This window comes from Netta rufina (assembly GCF_964035555.1).
Source record: "Netta rufina genome assembly, chromosome: 13".
Classification (NCBI taxonomy): Eukaryota; Metazoa; Chordata; class Aves; order Anseriformes; family Anatidae; genus Netta; species Netta rufina.
In genome coordinates, this window is record NC_140136.1 from 998,377 (window position 1) to 1,019,783 (window position 21,407).

General features: G+C 43.0%; 1 long non-coding RNA gene across 1 annotated transcript in view; it reads right to left on the minus strand.

The window, feature by feature from the left end:
- Positions 1–6,286: 6,286 nt before the first annotated feature.
- LOC311214342 overlaps positions 6,287–21,407 on the minus strand; it is a 33,646-nt gene continuing 18,525 nt past the window's right edge. The window contains exons 2-3 of the long non-coding RNA XR_014618833.1: positions 20,773–20,854; positions 6,287–6,372 (exon numbers count right to left, since the gene is read on the minus strand). This is a non-coding gene — a long non-coding RNA (uncharacterized lncRNA). The remainder of the gene's footprint in view (positions 6,373–20,772; positions 20,855–21,407) is intronic.

Here is a 21,407-nt window from a genome sequence, read left to right on the forward strand (position 1 = left end):
AGAGCACAGAGGGGATCTGTGCTCCTGCAGAAGCTGGTGCTGGCAGGGCAGCCACGAGCCCCCCCCCCCACTATATGCACTCCTCTGCAACTGCTGCTACATCATCACTGCCCCGCTGCAGGATTCCCACCCACAAATGTGTCCAAAAAAACAAGGAAACGGGATCCAGCAACTGTACGATTCAACTTCAAAGACATCAAAAGACATAACATTTTATTTGCCTTCTGCTTTTTAAACTTTTAGGGTCCACTCAGGTAAGACTTTCAAATTTTTAATTAAAAATAAAGGCACAGCAGCTTCTGCTGTCGTTTCTCTTTGAAGTTGGACATTTAAGTATAATATCTGTTACCTGAAGACTTTGCTAAAGCTGTGAGTTTAGGAAAACTCTGCCCAACACATATGTCTCAGCAGATCTGGACGCTTATTTTGGTTTGATCTAGTTTTATTTCGCCTAAAACTATTCACCTATATTCTTTCAGCAATTTAAAAGCCATTTTGAATTCCACACGGTTTTTCCTTTCGCATTTCACGTTTAAATTTAACGTATGTTTTTTATATTATCATGACAAATTGCCTCCTTTTTAACTCAGTCATAACCACCTCCTCACCCAGCACCGCCCGGCCGTGGCGAACAGCTGCCCAGATGTGCTGCTCAGGGAGAGCATCGAGGTTGTTCATCAACACCCCCGAGAGCAGCAGAGCTGCAGGCTGGGGACCACTGGGGACGGGGCTGGTTTGTTGCCTCCTCCAAAGCCGCGTGTGGAGTGAGAGCAAGTACACGTCTCCAGTCATTGTGTTTCTTCTTAACCACAAAAGAATACTTACATCCTACATTAGTCGGCGTAATGGGATCCATCATCAAAATACTCTTTCTACTGGAGGACTGCTATATTTCACTGCTGAAAGAACAAAAACTTTTGAAGCCTCTCCTTAATTTTCAATGAAAAGCATTTGGTTCCAGGGTGACAGACTGGGCTCTTAAGAGCTGTTACCACCTCGGGTAATTATAAAATGACGGAAGGGGGGAAAGAGAGAGAGAGAGATTAACACTTGGTGTGTTTCTGTAGTGCTACAAAGGCAGCTCCTCAGGTGCCCATGTTAGGGGCTCGGCTATAACAGCTTCCAGTTGGAAAGCAAATTGGAGGATGGAAGTGCAGAAAGGAGAACTTGCAATTAGAAGCTGGAAAAAAGAAATCCACAAACTAATGTATTAACTTGAACGCTCCAAAATAGGGGGGAAGGGGAAGAAAGAATGAAGAAATAAAGTAGAAAATACAGCTTCTGTTGAAAACAGCCCAGATTTGAAAAAAAAAAAAAAAAATCAAAAAAAATCTTGCACAAACTTGGGACTGACTAATGCTGTAGGAGCTAGAGGAGGTTTGTCCTCTCACTGTGAAGTGGGTAAATCACAGCAAATTAGAATTTCATTTTGATACATCACTTAATGTACTCTACATTAGGTATTACTGGAAAATATAAAAAAGGAAAAAATCAAAGCAAAGTAAGACAAAAAAGGCAAAGGCTGAGCAGAAACCAAAGAAATGAAGTGATTCCAGCAGCAATAATTAGCTCTTCAATATGGTTATGTGGAGTAATGTAATAAACACACATGGACCATGCAAGAAACGTATGGACTAGAAGCAGGAAAAAGCATTGGTAAGAGAGAAAACTAAGCAGCTCTTTATGACGACAACTGAGCACCTAGGTGAGAACCAGGCAACACGCAATTAAAAATGGTCAAAGCATGAGATGAGGGAATCACCAAGGCAGAGCAGCCTTTAACCTCCCATACCCTGCTCCTAATTCTAAATTAAAACAGAATGAAATGCAGGATTACTGGCCTATAGGTTCACAGAGTAAGTTCCTCCCAAATTCTGCCTGGTGCCAGCAGTACTTTACAGGGCAGCCAGGAAAGCCTCCGCTGGGCACAACCACACGTCCCCGCTGTGCCGGGGCCATCCACGCACTGGTGAGGGGAGGTGCTGCTCGGCTGGGGCAATAGTGGCAAATAAAGGGTGCTTTAATAAAACAGCAGCATAGTACAGGACTCTGTCCTCTTCATTTTTTAATAGAAGCCTTTCACGATATGGAACTAATTATCGCCATCTGCCGTCCCATACTTATATTTCCTCTGTCACAGCTCATTCTTCAAAAACTCAGTAGCTTCCTCCCTTTACATTTGTAAATGCTGTTGACTATGGATAAAATCCATGTTTACTTTGTATGCAGGGCCCATAGGAAAGCTTGTTTTAATCATCAACAGATGTTACATTCTGCTCTGCTGTGCTTGGCACACAACTTCAGAGGGAAATAAAAGAAAAATCTTTATTTTAAATTTAAATTGTAGATTGTTACAGACTAAATAAAATGCCAAATTGTTATTGGAAACAACATGGCCACTGTAATAACTATAACTGACATTTACTTTTTACAATTATAATTTTTTTTTTTCTGGTGCTGTTTAACACAAGATGGTTTCCACATTTTGCAAAGGATTTTTTTTCCCTTTTCTCTGAAATGATTTGCAATCAAGCCACAGACATTTGTAATTTATTTTTATTTAATACTTTCCTATGAGTTTATGAAATACTGGGATTATTATGCTATATACAGTAGATAGTTTTTGAATACGTACTCTCCCTCCAGACTCATATTTCAATACACATTATCCCCTTGAACTCATTTATAAACACCCATTATTCCCACAGACCCTGCTATAAACATGTAATATCTCTGCGGACTGTTTCAGCCTTATGGTCCTTTTTATCTCTGGCTTCCCTCCCGTCCACATTCACCTTTGATGTCCAAGCATGGCCCCAGAGCCACGTGCCCACTGGTGCCCTCCTGCTGCCCGCAGGGACGGGAACAGCCGTGCTCCTGCTCATGGTCCTGCTGCTGGAAGGGGACTGGTGGCACTGGTGTGCTTGGGCACCTGCTGCCTGTGCTGATTACAGCATGGCACCTCCCAGTGAGGCATCGACCATTTCATGTTTAGTCACAGTTGTCAAGAATACGAACGCAATCTCCACGGCCACCAGAGCCAGGTATCCCTGCCGCAGCCTCACTCGCCCTTTTTTCCTTGTCCCCACAAGCACTCACCAAATTAGTGCTTCCTTTGAGTGATAATTTCTCATTTCAACTTTATTTCTAAACTACTGAAGAACATACTTCATGAAACTATGGGTGTGTTTTGTATTGCTCAGAAGTAAAAGGGATTAAAATGTTTGAGTAGAAAATCTGAAAGCATGATGCTCTTTGTGTTAGCTAGCTACAGAAAGGACCGGAGTGTTTTGCCAGACTGAGGTGTCAAATCTCTGAATATTTGCAGCAGCAAATAGCACGTGTCTGCTTATACTCCTACAGAAACAAAACACACAAAACCTAAATCTGCCATGTGAGACTGCAGGAGACCACAACGTTATGGCCTGAATACAACAGAAGAATGTTTCAGAATCAAACAAAAGGTCTGTAATGGCCATTAATCTTCATTTACAATTAAAATTCACATATTTGTATGGGACAAAAACTGAGCACTTTGAAAGTAAGGGGCATCCCACACAGTGAGAGTGAATTTCAAGGGGATGGCTGCCTGAAATTCCTAGTCTTAAGATGAGAGACATTTCTCAATTACTGCAACATCCTCTCCTCTGTCCTTGACAAATGCACTCTTGCTCTGTTCACAGCCTATCTGGAGTGTTACTGCAAAGATAATTTCCCCATCCATCACCTGGAGCGCATCACACATCTCCACAGCCCTCCATTAGCCACCTCTTCTCCCTCCTCAGACACGAGCGGATTCTCTTCTCTTCCGTGCCTCTTCGCCACTGCCCCCTGCCCCGCCAGGCATCTTCCGTGCAGGGTCACGAGCCTGCCACCCAGCTCTGCCACATGAGGTGCCTGCTTCTGCTCTCTGCCTGACAGCTTTTCAAAGGCCTTGTGCTTTCTCCAAATCTGGTTATAAAAACTGAGAACCCACTATTAATAATTTTTACGTAGGCAGCTATTAAAAAGGAGCAACAGATTAAGAGCGTTTAGGACACTGGTATTCCCTTCACAACACCTCTTGTACTGATGCTGCTTCGCTGTTCCTTATAGCCTGTCACTTCCCTGCACCTGACCTCTGTCTCCTGTCCTATACAGGCAGGGCAGAAATTTAAAAAAAAAAAAAAAAAAAAAAAAAAAAAGTTACTTGTTTTTACATATTTAGAATGGATGTGATCCTGGTCCATGAGTAACTAGACTAGAGAATGATACCAATACTGGAATAATAGAAATGGGGAAAAGCTGCAGACAGGTTTGGGTTAGTTAACAGGTGTGTAGGCTAACTCACTTCTCATGGACTTCATCCCGGTGCTCATCAATCTGCTGTCAGTGGAAAGAAGACAACTTCTTTTGGGGGTGATTCATAAATTAATCTCATTAAATACTCCTAGTCATCTCCACGGGCTTTTCTGACAAACGGCTTTCTTTAGATTAAGAACCTTGCCTGTGGCAAGCTGAGCTTAGCACGAGACTGGCTGCGAGGGCAAGGCACGAGGCCACCACACCCCAAACCCCTGCCAGAACTGAGCACTGCCGCAGCTCCTGTGCAGTCTGCTCCCTCCCTGCAGAATCCTGCTCGCACACATCGAAGTCATTAAATTACCAGCGCTCCAAAAGCAAACCACAAAGCTCACTTTAAAGTCACAAGTCAGTTTCGCCTAAAATCATCTAAATGTCCAAAATCCATACAAATCAACATGAGAGGTCCAGCACCCAGGTTCACCTGCAGCAGTCAGTTTCACACGCCGCCAGCCTTACCTCTGCCACGTCCCCTTGTGCAGCAGCAACCTCCTTCCACTAACTTCCCCCAGCTTTCTACAGTCCGCCAAAGCCCAGGCCATCACCCTGTAAGAGGGGAAGTCTGCCTTTTGCACAGCCTCTCGACTTGCCAAGCAATTTTCCTGATCATCCCGCACGCTGCCACGAGCCTGCACGTGCAGCAGCAGGCTTGCGCGAGCGCCAACAGCAGAACCTGGAGGTACGTGTTCCCACAGCAGGTCCCTCTCTTGTCTGAAATTACACACACGTGTTGCTCACAGGCACATTACACACAGAGCTCAAGCTCACAGGCTGTACAAATGCAAATACACCACAATACTGACAAGATGATGTTATAATTTTAGATAGGTGCATGGTTCACACCAAAACAAGCTTCCCACGTCTGTGAATCTGTGCATCAGTGTCTGGGAGTGTTTAGAGAAAGTCAAAAACGGAGCAGAGGGTGGTCATACTGCACCTGCACTGACACGGCGTGTGCCAGGGATGCAGATGTGGGTTTTGACAGATAAGGTAACACATTTTATAAAAATGCAGCAGTGCACACACAATTACTCAGTCAGATGTTGCACACAGTTGTGCAAATAGTAACCACAAACAAGTTAAAAAAAATCTTCCTTAGAAATTCTGAGGTCTAAACAAAAAGCTGAGGAGGAAATAAATCCTTTACTTTTAAAAATTGCAAACTACAGCACAATGCAAACCAGCTTGGAAAGAAGCAGACTTTTATTTTACATCACTAGTGGATACTGTTATGAATTAACAGTTCATTAAGAAAAAAAAACTTTGCAAACCATGAATCTAAAAAGAAAGTCAGAGAAACTGTCATCTGCAATTTCCAGTGTGTGAATAAATCTCAGAAGATGTCAGCAGACAGAGTTCTTACCGAGAGCCAAACAAACAGGTGTCTCCTGGCTTCCTGACCCGTGACATCAACAGCGCAATAAAACTCTTTCCATTTAGGGACAAAACCATTTGGTACCGGTACATGGAATAATACCTGCTTCTTAAAATACGGAAACACATATAACAAATGCCTCTTTAAATCCCAGAAGAAACAGAGACTTGCACTGTGAAGTATTCCCCCTAGGAATCCTGTAAATCATACAGAAATTTTACTTGTCCTGGAACAGGTTTGAAAATCTGTTTGTGGTTTCTGGTACATTTTTTAAAACGTATCTGGTCAATTCATAAATGAAAGAGTCCTTCAAATTCCAATGGAACAGCCTCTGTACATGTTGTTTTAGAATAGCCTTAAATTGCAGACAAATTTGCTTTGAAAATTCAATTATTTTTGTAGTTGAAAAAAAAAAAATTACTCTATTATCTTCATCACATTCCATAGGACTGGAAATTAAGGTGTCGTTGCTTCTCTATTGACTCACTCTCTCCTGTCAGACCTGGCTGCGCAGGCACCACAAAAGCAGTGCTACTGTGGCCTTTCCTTATCGTCTCCTCTCCAAACCTCAGCATCCACAGCGTGAGATCTCCAGTCACCATGAGCACCACAAGCACCTCCTGCTCCTGTGCCCAGGACCGCTGCCTGGGCTGGGGCTGCAAGGAGACAAGATTGAGGAGCAGGGAGAGAAAGGTGAGTTTGGCACCGCACGAGTAAGAACGAGCTAATGCTGCATTTAATACATGCAAGCAAGCATTCCTCATCAGGCTTTCATTCAGGTATTTAAATAAATGTGTTCGTGCTGGAGATTAAGCATGAAGCTCCCTCAGCCAGGAGCCCCAGGAGGAGGGCACACCGGGCACAGCCCCAGGCAGCGTGCTGTGGGAGGGAACGAGGGCTTCACTTCCCCAGTTCCCATCTTCTTCGTGGCAAGAATGTGAGCGGGATCACACCAGTTTGCTTTTAACCTGAAGCAAAAACTAGAGTGAAACAAGTCAAGCTGCTTGGAAGACATGCCAAAAATGGCAGTGAGTGTTCGCATTTAGGCAGATTGGTTTGTGCTTTCCCAGGAGCAGGGAAAAACTTAACAAGTTTTGGAATCCAAACAAAAAGCTCTTAACAGATAAAGAAGAATCTTCCAGCAAGCAGTGTGGAGCCTCGCATCCCCCCTCCTGAGCATCTGGCAAGTACAGCCATGAGCAGCTTCTCGTAGGTGAACCACACTTCAAGACCAGACTGATGGCAGCCTTGAGAGAGGCAAAGCCCTACTGTGCTCATCATCGTAACAGAACTGCAGACACAATATGTAATCATTTCATGATAAAGGTAAAACCGTCAGGTGATATGCCCTGTATAAAAATCTACGCTTATGCAGATGGTTGCCCACATTTAATTTCATTGACTACCTCTCCATCCATCCATCAATTCTCCTGCACTTGAAAAGTAAAGTCAATTTGGAAAGCTATTCCAAGATAACCTTCAAAGTCTCTTCCAAAAGGTATGCCTCTGATTTAGGTTGACAGTCCAGCCACTGTTTGGCGTTATATCTTTGTGATCGTAACTCATTGTACTCACGCCGTGTTGCACCACACTCCAGTGAGAGGAGTATCTTCTTAACGGCACGTGCTAGCATACAGTTTATTAAAATGAAGAACCCTTTATCTCCTTTGTCACTTCTCTCAGCTCTTTGCAGTTTATCCCATCACTGCTCTTTCATTAAGCTAATACAATGTGCACACATAGACATGGTAAATACCAAATAATAAAATAGACTACATTAATGTTGTGACATTCACAAAAGGCAGCAAAATTAAAGCTGGGTTCATCATTCCAGCCTTGCATAACACCTTGTTTGACATGGGGTGCCACAGATGCATAAAGCACAGGAGATTTAAGGGAAGAATAGATAGGGATACACAAAAAGGCAGAAACATAAAGGATTTTTTTAATATATTTTTTCTGACAGCTCATTCCATTATCATTTATTTTCTATACTTTGGATCATCACTGAAGAAATCCCATGTTCAGACAATTCATGGTGATGGAATAAAACATATCAAAAACAGTGAGCTGTAGGACTGCTGAATTATTCAAGAAACAGAAAATTATTAGAGGTCATGTTTATTCAGAAACAAAAGTGCCTTGTTAATTCACAGGACCCTAGACACTGCGATGATTTGATCTGACACTTTGCATAATATAGGCCACAGGAATTTTCTGTATTACTTCCAGTTTGAAGCTCAATAGTTGCACTTGAACTGCAGCTTTTAGAAAATCATCCTATCTTGATTTTAAAATATCCACCATAATGGCCATTAAGTTGTTCCAGTGATTAATCACCTTGCCTGATTAACACATACATTATTTCTAGACAAATTTTTGTCTACCTTTAATTTAATTCACTGAATCTCATTATACCTTTTGTTGTTAGTTTTTAGAGCTCTCTGTTCTCAAATTTCTTTTGCCTGTTTGAGCACTTATTGACCGTGTTCAAGTCACCTCTTAAGTGCCTTTTTGATAATGTAAGAGACTTGGGGTTGGTTTTTTTTGTTTGTTTTTGTTTTTGTTTTTTTAAATCTGTCACCATAAGATACATTTTCCATTTATTTAATTATCCTCATGGATTTTGAGTGCATCCTTTCCGGCACCCTTCTTCAAGTGTTGGCACAAGAAAGGGACAGTATTCCAGAGGCATTTATAGCGGCAGAGAGTGATCACACAACCCCTAATCCTGCACAGCATCCTTCAGGTCACGCGTGAAGGGGCCGCAACAGCCCTTTTATCCTTGGCATCACCCCGGAATTCGTATCGATTTATTCCATCAGCTGCTGTGAGACTGACGTCTGCCCCTCCTGGGGCAGCCCGCAATGGCATGGGGGCAGAGGGAGCTGGGGCTGGCCGTGGGAGGTGGTGATGGCCTCGTGGAAGTGCAGGAGTCACCCAAAGCAGGGGGCTTCACAGCATTGCAAATGAGACATTTCCTCGGGATTAATTGCGACGATACCTCCATCGACAGAAAGCACGTACCTTTTCCTACAGCCATGTACATTTCTGCTATACCAAATATCCTGGACAGAGACTGTGGATTCTTTCAGCAGGATTCATCTGGTGTTTTATTTCTCTTCATGTACCTATTCCTCTGTAATCTTCCATAAAGTGGCAAAGAACAGGAAAACAGTCTGCAGCATACACATCATAATGTCTTGAAGCACTGGTCACACAATTGTTTTAAAGTTTAGGTCATACAAATGACCCTAAATGGAAGCATGTTTCTATTAATTCACAGATAACTAAGATGGTACATTATAACAGCTCTTTAAACAAGCAGCATTTCTCAAACTGGAAAGGAGGACACTGGCACAGTGTCAAACGAGAAGTTGAATAATAGCTTAGCTAGAGTCTCATCCTCTCTTGCATGTGCCAGGATGAGCATGGCATCTCTTCAGAAAAGGAGAAAATGCAGCCAACCGGGACCACTGGGCATCCTCTACACGCTTGGGTGCCGCTGCTCCATGTGCTTCCAGGACACAGCAACACGGCAACTTCCCAGGGCAGACCTAGCCCTGCCTGGGATCTGCTGCCAGCACTTCTTGAAGGGCTCCAGGAGGACAAGGGCATGCAACCAAGAACTCTTGAAATAAACCCTTATCCAGGCTGGCCACCTTCACAATAAACAGTGGTTGGGTTGCGTGGTGGTAGTTTACCGAAGGGCCAGATTGCAAACAGGCTGTGTTGTGATAGATGGTGGTGACACCAAGCATGTGACTGCTCACTGTGCAGCCCTGCCCCAAGCCCTGACCTCAGCCTATTTGATGCTTCAGGACAACATAATTTTCCAGAGCATTAAGACCATCAAACCCACAAACGCTGCAAACTGTATTCTGCATGTAAAATATTTTGCTTGCATCCAGTCCGAGCAATCCAATTAAAGTTATAACTAATTTATCTCCGGCACAACCCGATGCTTTTATGAGATGTTTCTGTCTCATATTTGAGGTGGAGGAATAGAAATAAAAGTCATAATCACGAGCAGGAAGTTGGCGAACGTCTCAGGAATTTTTGCTACAGAAAAACCATGCTCCGCCTGCCGCTACTGGCACGTGTGCCTTTTGCTTCAGCAGGCTTTACTCAGTTTTATTTTGTTTAACCAAGAAGAGGGACTTCCTGTAACAAACAACAGGAGTACAAGTCTCACTTCAGATGCTCCACACATCTGAGCACAGGTAAGTGCTGGGCCAGCACGGACGGGTCTGACACTGCCCTCAGCCGTGGGCTGCCCTGGGTTCCCAGGTGTTCTGGCAGCACCCCGCTGACCTGGTGGACGTTTTGGTGAGCAGATGGCATCGCTGCTGCTACCGGTGCCAGGGACCGGCAGAAATAACCCAGCCACAAAACCCCACGGCACAAACCTATCCTCTCTGCCCAAGCACCTGGGGCCGCATCCAGGCACAGCCACAGCTGCTGCCAGGGTCAGCCCTGGGGGAAGCAGCCAGAGCACCGAAGCTGCTTGGGGAAAGCTGTGAATTCTTCAGAGTAGCAGCATTCCTCTAAAGTGAATTTGAACAAAGACATTACCTTTCATTTCTTATAAATAGACAACTTTGAAATGTATTCTCTTTAAAAATTATACCATTCCTTCACGTCTTAATTAATGCCAAAAGCTTTGTTTTCTTTCTAGCAACATATTAGAAAGCTGTTATTAACGTAATTTAATTTTTGTAAGGAGCAGCATTTGTTTTCTATTTAAAAAAAAATAGGTGGTTCTGAAATCCTGGCCTGTCAACATCGCTTAAAACATTCCCGCTCCATGCCTTTACCTAATAAATTAAATCAGTGTTTTAATTGTGCCCATGCTTTGTGGTTCCTGGCAGTACAAAAAGATCTTCTGTGAATGCACGTCCCAAAAAATCCTACCGAGTGATTAATTACTAGTCTGGAAGATATAAATATGCCTTTCAGTAAAGACAGTATGGACTGCTGGAAGCTCTGGCCTTACATATCTCTGTAGATCTCCTTCACCCAGCACACATCTTTTTAATTCAAACAAGATTCCAGCCTCAATATTTACTGACAGCACAAAAAACCTTTCTCTGCCCATTTGCCCTATGTAATTAATACAAGGTATATTTATTTGAAGTAGAGCAATACAAGGTACATTTATTAGAATTTTTGGATTTCTCCAAGTTTTCCTCACCCTTAAACAAGCCATCCAAGTGGCACATTAAGTTCTACATGTTCTGGGGAGCTCAGCCCCTGCTGGACACTGCTCTGAGCAGCATCCCAGCATGGAGCAGCCCTGCTGCCCCTTTCACCACCCCAATAGACCCTAAGCCCCTCCTGGTGCACGGGCGCTGTGGTTGGAGCCACCCCGGGGGGTGAGGAGCAGCAGGCAGGGGACAATTCAGTGCAAGAACTAATCAAAACCAACCGCGAGATGAAAGGAGAGGGACTGGCGGCATAACGCCCAGCCTCACGCAGTCAGGTCACCCACACAGGCCAAAGCAGCACAAGTGGAGATTGCTGCTTAATGGCCTGAAAAGGGGGAAGCAGGGACTGCAACCTAGCTCCTTATCATAAGAAACGCGATTTATTTCACTACAAGCAAGAAAGAGGCAAAGACTAACTCTGCTCTTACACTTTGAAAAGGTCTTTCCATAGTCAAGGAACAGACTGAAATATGAAAGGGAAACATGTGCCTGTTTCGAGGACAGAAGACCAGAGTTTTGCAACTCTCTGAGCACCAAAATTCGCTGAAATCACTGTTACCATTGTGATTGCTCATTAACAATACACATCTTTCAGCTGACAGTTTTCATTTGGATCTTGTGAAAACCACAAATCAAACATACGTAAGGAGGCAGCTAACTTCAACTGAGGAAAGGTCTTTAAAAAACAAGAAAGAAAATAAACCTTTGATAAAATAATTGCTTCTACTGTCATTTTTTCTCTTTTTTTGCTATTTCTTCAAAAACAATTTCTCTTTCTTTCTTGTTCATCTATCTGGTGTCCTGCTGTTGCATAGATGAAAGGTCCAGTCTCTTTAAAATTTCATGCAGGGCTCTTTAGAACATCTCAGTTTTAAATGCCCATGGCAAAGACAACAAAATGTAACAGTAAATGGAACGCAGATGAAAAACCCTGTTTATATACTTTATAAAGGTGGTGTGTGTGACATAAGGTATATTTTCACACCCGAGCATCGTGGTGATAACCATTTTTAAAACCACTGAACCACACAACTTGTGTTCACGAAGCACTGCCCACAACTCAGACCCACAAAAGCTATCAGCAACTTTTAAAAATAATAAAACCACAGCCTCTGGCACCCACACAGAGCAGACGTGTCCCACCACCCACCAGGTCCTTCCTGCCCATTGCAGGACCAGGTCCCACCCTGTGGCTGAGCAGAGGACTGCAAGGAGCAGGGCACAGCCAGGGCTCCCTCCCTGCCACAGGACATGATGGCCCTGGAAGGCCTTCAGGTACAAGGATGTGACTACGTACAACTGGCATCAAAGGATCCTCAGAAAGCTGCAGCCCCCCTATGGCTCTGTTTTTGCACATCAGACTTGTGTTCCTACAAGTTCTGGAGCTAAAGCAGGGGAATCTTTCAACATACTCATCTGTTACGTTTGCCATATTAAGTCCTCTTGAGAATTCAAAACCACACAACAGCTGTAAGCCTGTGGAGATGCGCACACATGAGTACAGGTGGTGTGGACTTGTATGTGGACCACTCAAAGAACAAGGTGCTTCCAAACTGTCAAAAAAGGTCCAATTCCATTTTCTGGAAATAGTGCATTTTCCTATTAGGAAGATGACTAGATTGCAGGTAATTTCACCATTCACAGATAACTTGGTTTTACCAAATTCAAGACAACAGGACCTCACAAACAATTTTGAAGTTTTTACAGCTCACCATCCAGCAAGGTAACCACCAGCAGCAACACTTGAGTCAGACAGGTTTGTGTGGTTTTGTAGCATCTTAGCATCGTCTTATATCCAATAAGTCTACAGTATTTTACCAGAATGGTAACTGGAACTTTAACTGGAAACCACAACATCTGTTTCCTATATCTCTGCTGTTGCTGCTCTTATGTACAATGTTCACAACACTTACCACTCCCGAGGATATATCTTTTAGCTCACTGAGGATTTGAAGCACAAGTGTCACAGCTGTGGAGCTGAAGCACTGAGGGAGGAACCAGTAGGCTCCCTGCCTGCAGAGGCTGGGGATGTGAATAATGCCAAAAAATTTGGAGGAACTGATTAGCACACCTTCAGTCACTTCAGGGGAAAAAAAAAAAAAAAAAAAAAATCAGACTATACTTCAGAGAACCGTCCTGATACATAATTGTAGTCATATTCCTGATCAATGGGAACATTGACAGAAAACTAGAATGAGGGTAAAATGCTACAAGTATTTGTACAGGTTCAATAAAAACAGTCCATCATTTCTGCTTATAAAAAATGTTGAGCCTGTTTCATCAAAAGTGCAAAGCAGCAAGACAGCGACAAGCGAAAAACCCCAAGCAGCAACTAAAACAGGCCCCAGGTGGACGAGCAGCACGAGGCAGAACATCTCTTCTGAGACAATGCAAGCGTTCCTAAGGACAAAGGAGTTGTGAAATGTTGGTTATAACGCTCTAAATGCAGATGTAACAAAAACAGATGACACAGTCTTCCCCATCAGGAACAGGGCAGTTTTAGCAGCATAAAGTCTTTATTAGTGGAGCTATGTTTTGTACACAAAACACAAAAAGAACAGCCAACGGTATCAAAGTGGGCAAGCCTGATGGTTCAGAATCTGAAAACAGAAAATGTTTCACTGCAGGAGCTGCATGCATTAATCAAAATACTCTGTTAGCTAATCCCACATTGATAACAAGGACTTATCACACAGGGAGATCAGGTACATGATGGAAGTCATGTGGATGGCACAAAATAAAGATTCAAGCAGGAAACATCTCTTCCACAGCCTAGAGGCCGGGTTTGGAGAGCACTGTGCATCATCATCCCCAGCGAGAAAACTCCTGGTGTCCCTGAATGAGCTGCTGATAGACATGCTTGTCCTGGGTAACCCAGTGCCAGCACAGCTTCCAGCACACAAATCAAAACCAGCAGAGGTTCAACACTTCTGAACAGAGCAGCCTGGCAGATAAAGGATGATATCACAGAGCAGAGCATGAGTGAGTCATGTCCCATCTGATGCTTGGAACTGAGTCACAGTTTAATAAACAGGCTGGCTCCGGCCACGTGCCTTCTTCATATAGAGCTAATAAGACCAAAATAACCCCTAATTGCATCAGCCATGATAGAGAAAATGATAAGCTCTTTCAGTCAAGACTGAGCTCATGCATCCAGAACAAAACCACCTCACATGATTTTGAAGTCATTTTTTGTAAATGTATCAATAGGAACATTAAGCATAATACTGTTCATATATTTCCAAATAACCAAGGAGTTGAAGGAGCCTCTTTGTGTCTAGAAACTAGGACCTGCTTCAGAAGGTGGTGCTTTGCTGCACACAAACATTTCATTTTCTAGCTTGGGACAACACTGATGGACTCCTGCAGCAGTACAGGATGGGGGCCAGGTACAGAAAATCCCTGCTCAGGCTCCATCTGTGAGGCTGCAGCCGTCTGCATGCACCACAAAGGAAAAGCAAAGAGCAACCAGCATCACTGCAGCAGTTCTGCTGCAGAAAAGCACCTGAGAAAGGCAGGACCACATACATACATGTGTATACATATACATGCATACACACACACACATATATACAGGCAAATGAAAACAGGAAACTCCACATTTCCCCCCAAATGCCCCCAAGCCAGGACCTGGGAGTGCTGGCAAGCACAAGCCAGCAGCCAGGAATGAGCGATGCCAGCAGGAAGGGGTTTGGGAGGGGAGCTGGAGCCCAGTGAGCCCGGTTGATAGAAACCACTCGGATTTCTGCTTGCACACTTTAATAAATGTACATTGCAGAAAAGCTTCCAACTCAGAATTACTCCAGTGCTCATCCACAAGTATTGGGACTTGAAATATCTGCATATTTAAAACTACTGGACACATTTTCTGCAAAATTGGCTTCTATTTCCTTCCTTCTTCAATAATGACAATATCATCTACTAAACTTCAAATTCCAATTTCAACTTTTTTTTTTTTTTTTTTGGTTAGGCACAAAGGAGGAAATTAAAAGGAATGTTATTTTCACACTAAGATCTAGAAATCCAACAGACTTTGAATTATTTAAAGAAATATTTGAACACACCAGACAAGAAAAATGTCAGCTTTAAAGAACTAAGGAAAGCTATAAGTAACTGCATCAATGAAAGACATTAAACCAATCATGGTTTTGTATCAACTCATGAAAGATTATTCATATATTAAGAAAAGAAATAATGAATTTTCTTTCCTGAAAGGACACATTACTGCATTGCAACACACACGTGGACTTTTCAAGGATCTGTTTGGACATGTTTTTGTAGAAGGGATTAACTGAAGATCAATTTCAAATACTTCCAGTTTAAATTTTCATTTGGTTTGTGTTGCACTGATCTTTCTGTGCGGCTACGTCTGAGCACTCCAAATTCTCTTGGCCAAACTAAATCCAGGGACTGAGGAAGAGGAGGTGGGTTCAAAGCCCAGCATGGGGTCAAGAAGGCTCCAGGGGTCAGCACCAGCACCAGTGCCATTTCTCCCTATATCCAGGTGCCTCTTATCACAGACAAAGTGCTCTGTCAACCTTAGCAAGTCCTAGAAAACACCCTGTTTCTGGTGAGTGCCACCAGAGACTGGTTTGCTTCACAGGACTGCAGTGCACTTGTGAGTGCTGCGGATCCAGGTCCAGGTAGCTCTACCCAGCTGTGGTGGGCAGGTACTGCTTCGGGCTTTTAAGGCTGGAAATAATGTGGATGAGCTTGCTTGATAATCAGACCATTGCAGTATTTCCACCCAAGCAGCTTCTGTAAGATTGTAATGGAAGGTGCAAGTAAAAGGAGATTTGTTATTCATTCCAGACTTTAATCAAATGAGAAGGATAAATCATGCTTCCTTTGAAAATCATGTACGTGGCACATAACGTGCTATCATAGCAGGAAGGTCTTTAATACAAAATGAAAACTTAAGTTCTATTTTTCCTAAGTAGGGAAGAAGTAACTTGGGTTATCCTTTTAGCTTATTCATGCATTATGGACTCAATAGACTAGTCTTGTTTCTTAATACACTATTATTAATTAGACATGGCACAGCCAAAGGCAGAATCCTATTAGAAGAAAAAGCAGGGATACAAATCCTACACATCCCAGCCCACCGGTCTCTGCTCGCTGCCCAGACAACATTCAGTGTGCTTGAGCAGGGCCCTGTGCAGGAGGAAGGAGTGCTCCACCTGAAGGTGGATTAGGAAAGGGAAACGAGGCAGCATCCAATTTTTAGCTAATCTGAATAATTTACAAAGTAATGATATGAAATGTTGGCAAATGTGGTCTGCCTCATCGATGGAAGATGCAGATGACAAGCTTGTTTTGTTGAGATCTTTCCACAGAACAAGTGTTTATTGATCAGAACTTGATGCGAAAGAGGCTGAAATATTGCTTTAATGTAATCAAACTTTATTTCCCTAAAAAATTACTTTTACCTGCAGTAGATTTTATGCACAATTGCAATTTTGAATTGAACTAAGCCTACTTATATCTAGCACTTCAGTTTGTAGGTAACCAGAGCATTCACAAAGGTCACGGGGTGAATACCAAGCAAAAAAATAACACCTGTTATCACAAAAAAAGGTATAAAAAAATCAAATGAGAAATAATAATTTTTACCACCTACAAAGAAGAGCCTACCTGAAGCTGATTCTGACAAACCTGCTCTTACACATTCTGAAATATTTGAGTCATTATTTATACACCTGCATGAAACACAGAACAATGTGCTGCTGGATGAGTCTTCCAGTGATGCTTCGCACAACAGGTATGCCAGGCAAGGCTTTGCCACTTGCACCTGGCAGCTTTCTCCCAGGCCCCTCAGGCAACAAGGAAACACAACCCCTCAGGCACAACCAGGGATGCATCCTCGTTAGGCACTCTGTGCAATTAACTGCAGGCAGTGGAAAGCCCATTTTTGCTCAGCCTTTCGACATCTGTGTTTTTCCAAAGTCCTGATTTCCTGTTTTACTGCTCATATGCTAAAATTCAGCTCTTTTTCCATAAAGTATTTTAATCTAAAAATAATTTGAAACATGTTTATTTTTAAAAGCTTTTACCCTCCCAAAAATAATGCTTAAAAGAAAGCAACCTTAAGTATTAGTACAGAGGAAGTAGTTGCTGTTACTCTCATTGCAGATAAATCACTTCTAATCTAAATTTTTTTCAAAAAAAAAAAAAAAAAAAAAAAAAGATCTAAAGTAATATTAATCGTGCTGGCCAGGGAGCAAAAGGACATTCCCAGACATTAACTGCTTTCCAAATATGAAAAACATATTAAATATCTCTCTTAAAGCAAGATGTTTTCCTCATGTTTTCTTCAGGGGGAAATGTGCTCTGCTCACTGCGGGATGGGGGCACCACGCACCAGGCACCGTCCCCTTGCTCTGCCACGGCTCCACTCCAATAGCGCCCAAACCACTGCACGCTGTGTTAAGCACAGGGCAACATCAGGTAACAAGGAAACATAACAAATTTATGCAGAAAACGTCTTCATTTCCCAACATGCAAGCCCCCAGCTGGGACACTGTGCCTGGAGGCACTTGGAGAAAAAAAAAATAAAAGGGGAATTCAGCACAAGAAGTGGGCAAGACACAAAATGGACTTGGGTACACCCAAACCTGTGCATGGCCTGCATACTGCTGAGCCCATCTGCATCTGCAATCATACATTAGGCAGCAGGGATCATGATGATCCTTTCCCAAGGCCACAAATCCCCCAGTGCTTGGAATCAAGCCCCAGGGAGGCACAGGCTGGGCTCCGGCCAGTCCAGCACCGCCACAGCCCTGCACAGGGTGGGACACGATGCCTGCCCATGGCCCCACACAGGACAGGCTCACACTTCAGCTCTACGACTTGGTTTGTCCCAGACTTGTGTAGGAAAAGCGCACAAGTGAGCCTTGCCTGCACCCAGCGGATCAAACCCGACAGCGCAGACAGATCTCGCTTTTATTGAATCACAAGCTGTGATTTTTGCTGCAATAGGATCAGGGGCAGAAGGCAGGGAAATGCACTTAGGCAGTGAAATTCAGGGAATACAATTAGGGCTAGTCCCAAATAAGATATATAAAACTGTTCTCACCCCACACAGGCACAGTGGGGCCGGCAGGGAAGCCCAGACAGTCCATTCCCTTCCCCTGCGTGTGTGAGGGTGGCGTGAGCTCTGCCTCGGACACGCTGCCCACAGCAGCATTAAACATGGCCCTCGCCACTCCGAAGCTACCAAATGCTACCACCCTAATTACTTATAAATCACATGAATCCTGGCCACGTGGATGAGATTCTTCTGTCAAAGTAATTTTCGTGAAAGAGCTGTGTTTCTGGAGTTAGCTTCTCATCAGCCAATCCGCCACAGCCCAGCTGTTAGGCTTCTCAATAGAAAAAAAATACTTTTTTTCCCTCAGATAAATAAGGAAGAATTTTATTAGGCTTTAGTGTACATGTATGATTAGAATAACAGAAGGAATAATTTATTTGTGGCATCGTAGCATAAAAAACAGTATCCAAGTCCTCAGAGGCTAGGATAGATGCCTTTTAGCAAGGAGCATTTTAAAGAGATCATTAAACACATATTCCTCACTTTCTGAATCTAGTGTCTTTTCCCTATTTCACTAGTGTCTTCTTTTTTATTATTTTTGCTTTAACAGAACAGAAATAGCGTTTGAACTGTTACAGACTTTCATTGAATTAAGAGTTTGTACGTTCATCATCTCTCGTAAGAAAACATTCCCACACACCCTGGTGATAAACAGCATACAAAGCATAATGCCAAGTGATAAAGCTTCTTGAAAAGTTCATATTTACAGATCTTTAAAATGCTTCAATGCGAAGTATACGGTAATGCTGTTTTCCCTTGCACTGCATAAAAGCAAATTAAAAGTAAGCACCATAGGATTTGTAAAATAGAAAGGTATTAGGTATCTTGCATCAGTCCAGGAGCATACCACACATACAAATGCCACTAGAGAAGGAGTGAGATGTCCCTACCTTACCTGCCGGCTCCCAGGTGCAAAGCTCTACGCAGCTGTGAACACCCCAAAATACGGGATGCAGAAACTGCTCCAGGCTGGGGGCATTCTGGGGTCAGAGGGGCAGCAAGACTCCCTCTGCATCCGCTGTGTGTCCCACCCAGATATCAACAGGACTGGTAAAACGTTAAAATGTCTGGGACGACAGCAATAAACCCCAAAGCGCCTGGCCTTGAGTGCGAAGCACGGAGCAGAGCTCTCGAGGGTACCCCTCAGCTGTGCCCGCTCTTCTGGAATGCATTCCCTTTTTGGGTTTACAGCACCAAAAAAGGAGCCTAAAGATTATTTTTTTTCCTGATTTACTGCTACATTGATACGCATACACAGGAGATGCACACTCTCTAATTATCTTTAAAACATTAGGAGAAGAAAAACCAGATATCTATCATATTGATTTAAATTTCTACTGGACAAGAGTACTTCATGCCCTACCTCCCTCTGCTTGCCGGGCGTAGGTGTGCCGACACCACGGCCGGCTTCACAACTGACCAGCCACACTGAGGACCCTGTGTATAACTGGATGATAAAACAACGAGAATAGATAAACAAGCGAGCCTTCTCCCCGACACTTTTCCTGCGTAGTATGGATTCTCCACTATGAAAAAGACGGTTATCCCTGCTCCCAGCAGTATTTAGATAAGCACACGCAGAATGCCTACAGGCTACAGTTTTTCATTTTCCTCTTGGCCGATCTACAACTAAGCTGCCAAAATAAACAAACTTAGCCTTCCAGTCAGGCTCAAAATGAACCAGCAAACTGAATTTTTATGTCATAAAAGGAAGCAAAAAAATAAGCAGCAGCAGCTAAAATGCTTAAAATATCAACACTTTTTTCTAGAGAAGGAAAAATAAATGTATGAAGACAAGCTATTAAGCAATGCTTTCAGATGTTAATTACACAGTCCTCAAAGTATCTAACAGTATCAGAATCACAGACTTCTTTCTAAAGTCACTGAAGAGAGAAAGTTTGGCCCTGTGACATCAGAGAATAAAAAATATACTTTTTAGGTTAGAAGAGGAACGAGCACATATTTTGAAAACTACCTCATCTATCTCATTCTTTGCCAACCAACTACTTCATTAAGTCACACATTTTTGAGAGACATTTTTCTCCCTTGGGAGCCCCGGGAACACCCTGGGGAAGAGCCCAAAGCCCGCTGCTGACGCAGGGCAGTGAGGTGCCCATGGGCATCGCAGAGCTGCTCGTCCGTGGGGAGCGGGCACTGACACTGCCCCAAGACACTGCGTCCTCTGCCTAGGTCCAGACTACATTCATCTCCAGACATAATCATAAGCTCAAATTAGGTTGAATAAGTGTTTTATTGTGTATTGAAGACCTGAAAGATGAGCTTTTCTAAAACGCTGAAAACACAGCCCTATCTTAGCTTTCCATGGGAAGTGGAGCACAGCTGAGGAGCTTTCCAAGCAGCAGACCACCCGGACCACCTTGCATCAGAACCCCAGCAGAAGAACCCCAACCAGAGGCCAAGGGCTTGCAGCCCTGCAGTGGACTTCTCATCACCCTTCCCCTGTTCTTTGCAATGCAAAGAGTGCAGGCAATCTTTTTGCCTTGGGGCACATTTTGTCATGATGTTTGTTTACAGACGTGTCCCTACAGGAGTCCTTAAGTTCTTGTTATGAACAGGAAAATACCAATATGAAAATAGCCCCTTCTTCTTTGCTTCTTCTCTGCACTTTTTTCTTGTTTTTGTTTACAATAATTTTAAAAAAACCTTTCCATTCTTTTTATCCCAGCAAAAGCAACATGTATCAGGAAGCACAAACCACAGCTTGCCTTGCCTCACACACCATAAACAGAAGCACTCACCAAGCTCTGACTGTAGAGCCCTTATTACTGAGGATAATGTATGAGACAGAAAGAAAACAGATGCGTTTTCAAAGGCCAGAATCTGCATTTAGGGGAAGAAGGGAAGAAAAGAAAAAAAAGTTTTTAGACTGTAAACTGCAATTTTGCTGGACTCATTGAAAAAGAATAAAACCAGGATTCCATGATGTAACTTTTACAGTCAATGCTCTGACTATAACCACACTTTACTGACCTGCCAGTTCGAAGTACTGGTACACCAATTCATCACTTTGCTGCATAAAACAGTGTAAAAATACCAATTTTAAATAAAAAGCCCATTTTGTTATTCATGTATATGAAAGTACAAATCCCAGGTACCTGCTGTGTCAAGTAAAATACATAAAGCATTATCAGAAAAATACACTGGAAAAATGTGAGTGCCATATAAAGCAGTCTGGAAGAGTAACTTAAAATGACTGATGGCATGCTTGTCTTTTTTATGTGCTTTCAGCCTTCTTCCACTTACTGCATTCATTTCCATTAAATATATATATAATATATATACATATAGTCCCTCTATACAATGCCTTTGTTTGACCCTTGCAGAGGATTATACAGAATTAATGAAAGAAATAGGCAAAATACAGACCAAAACA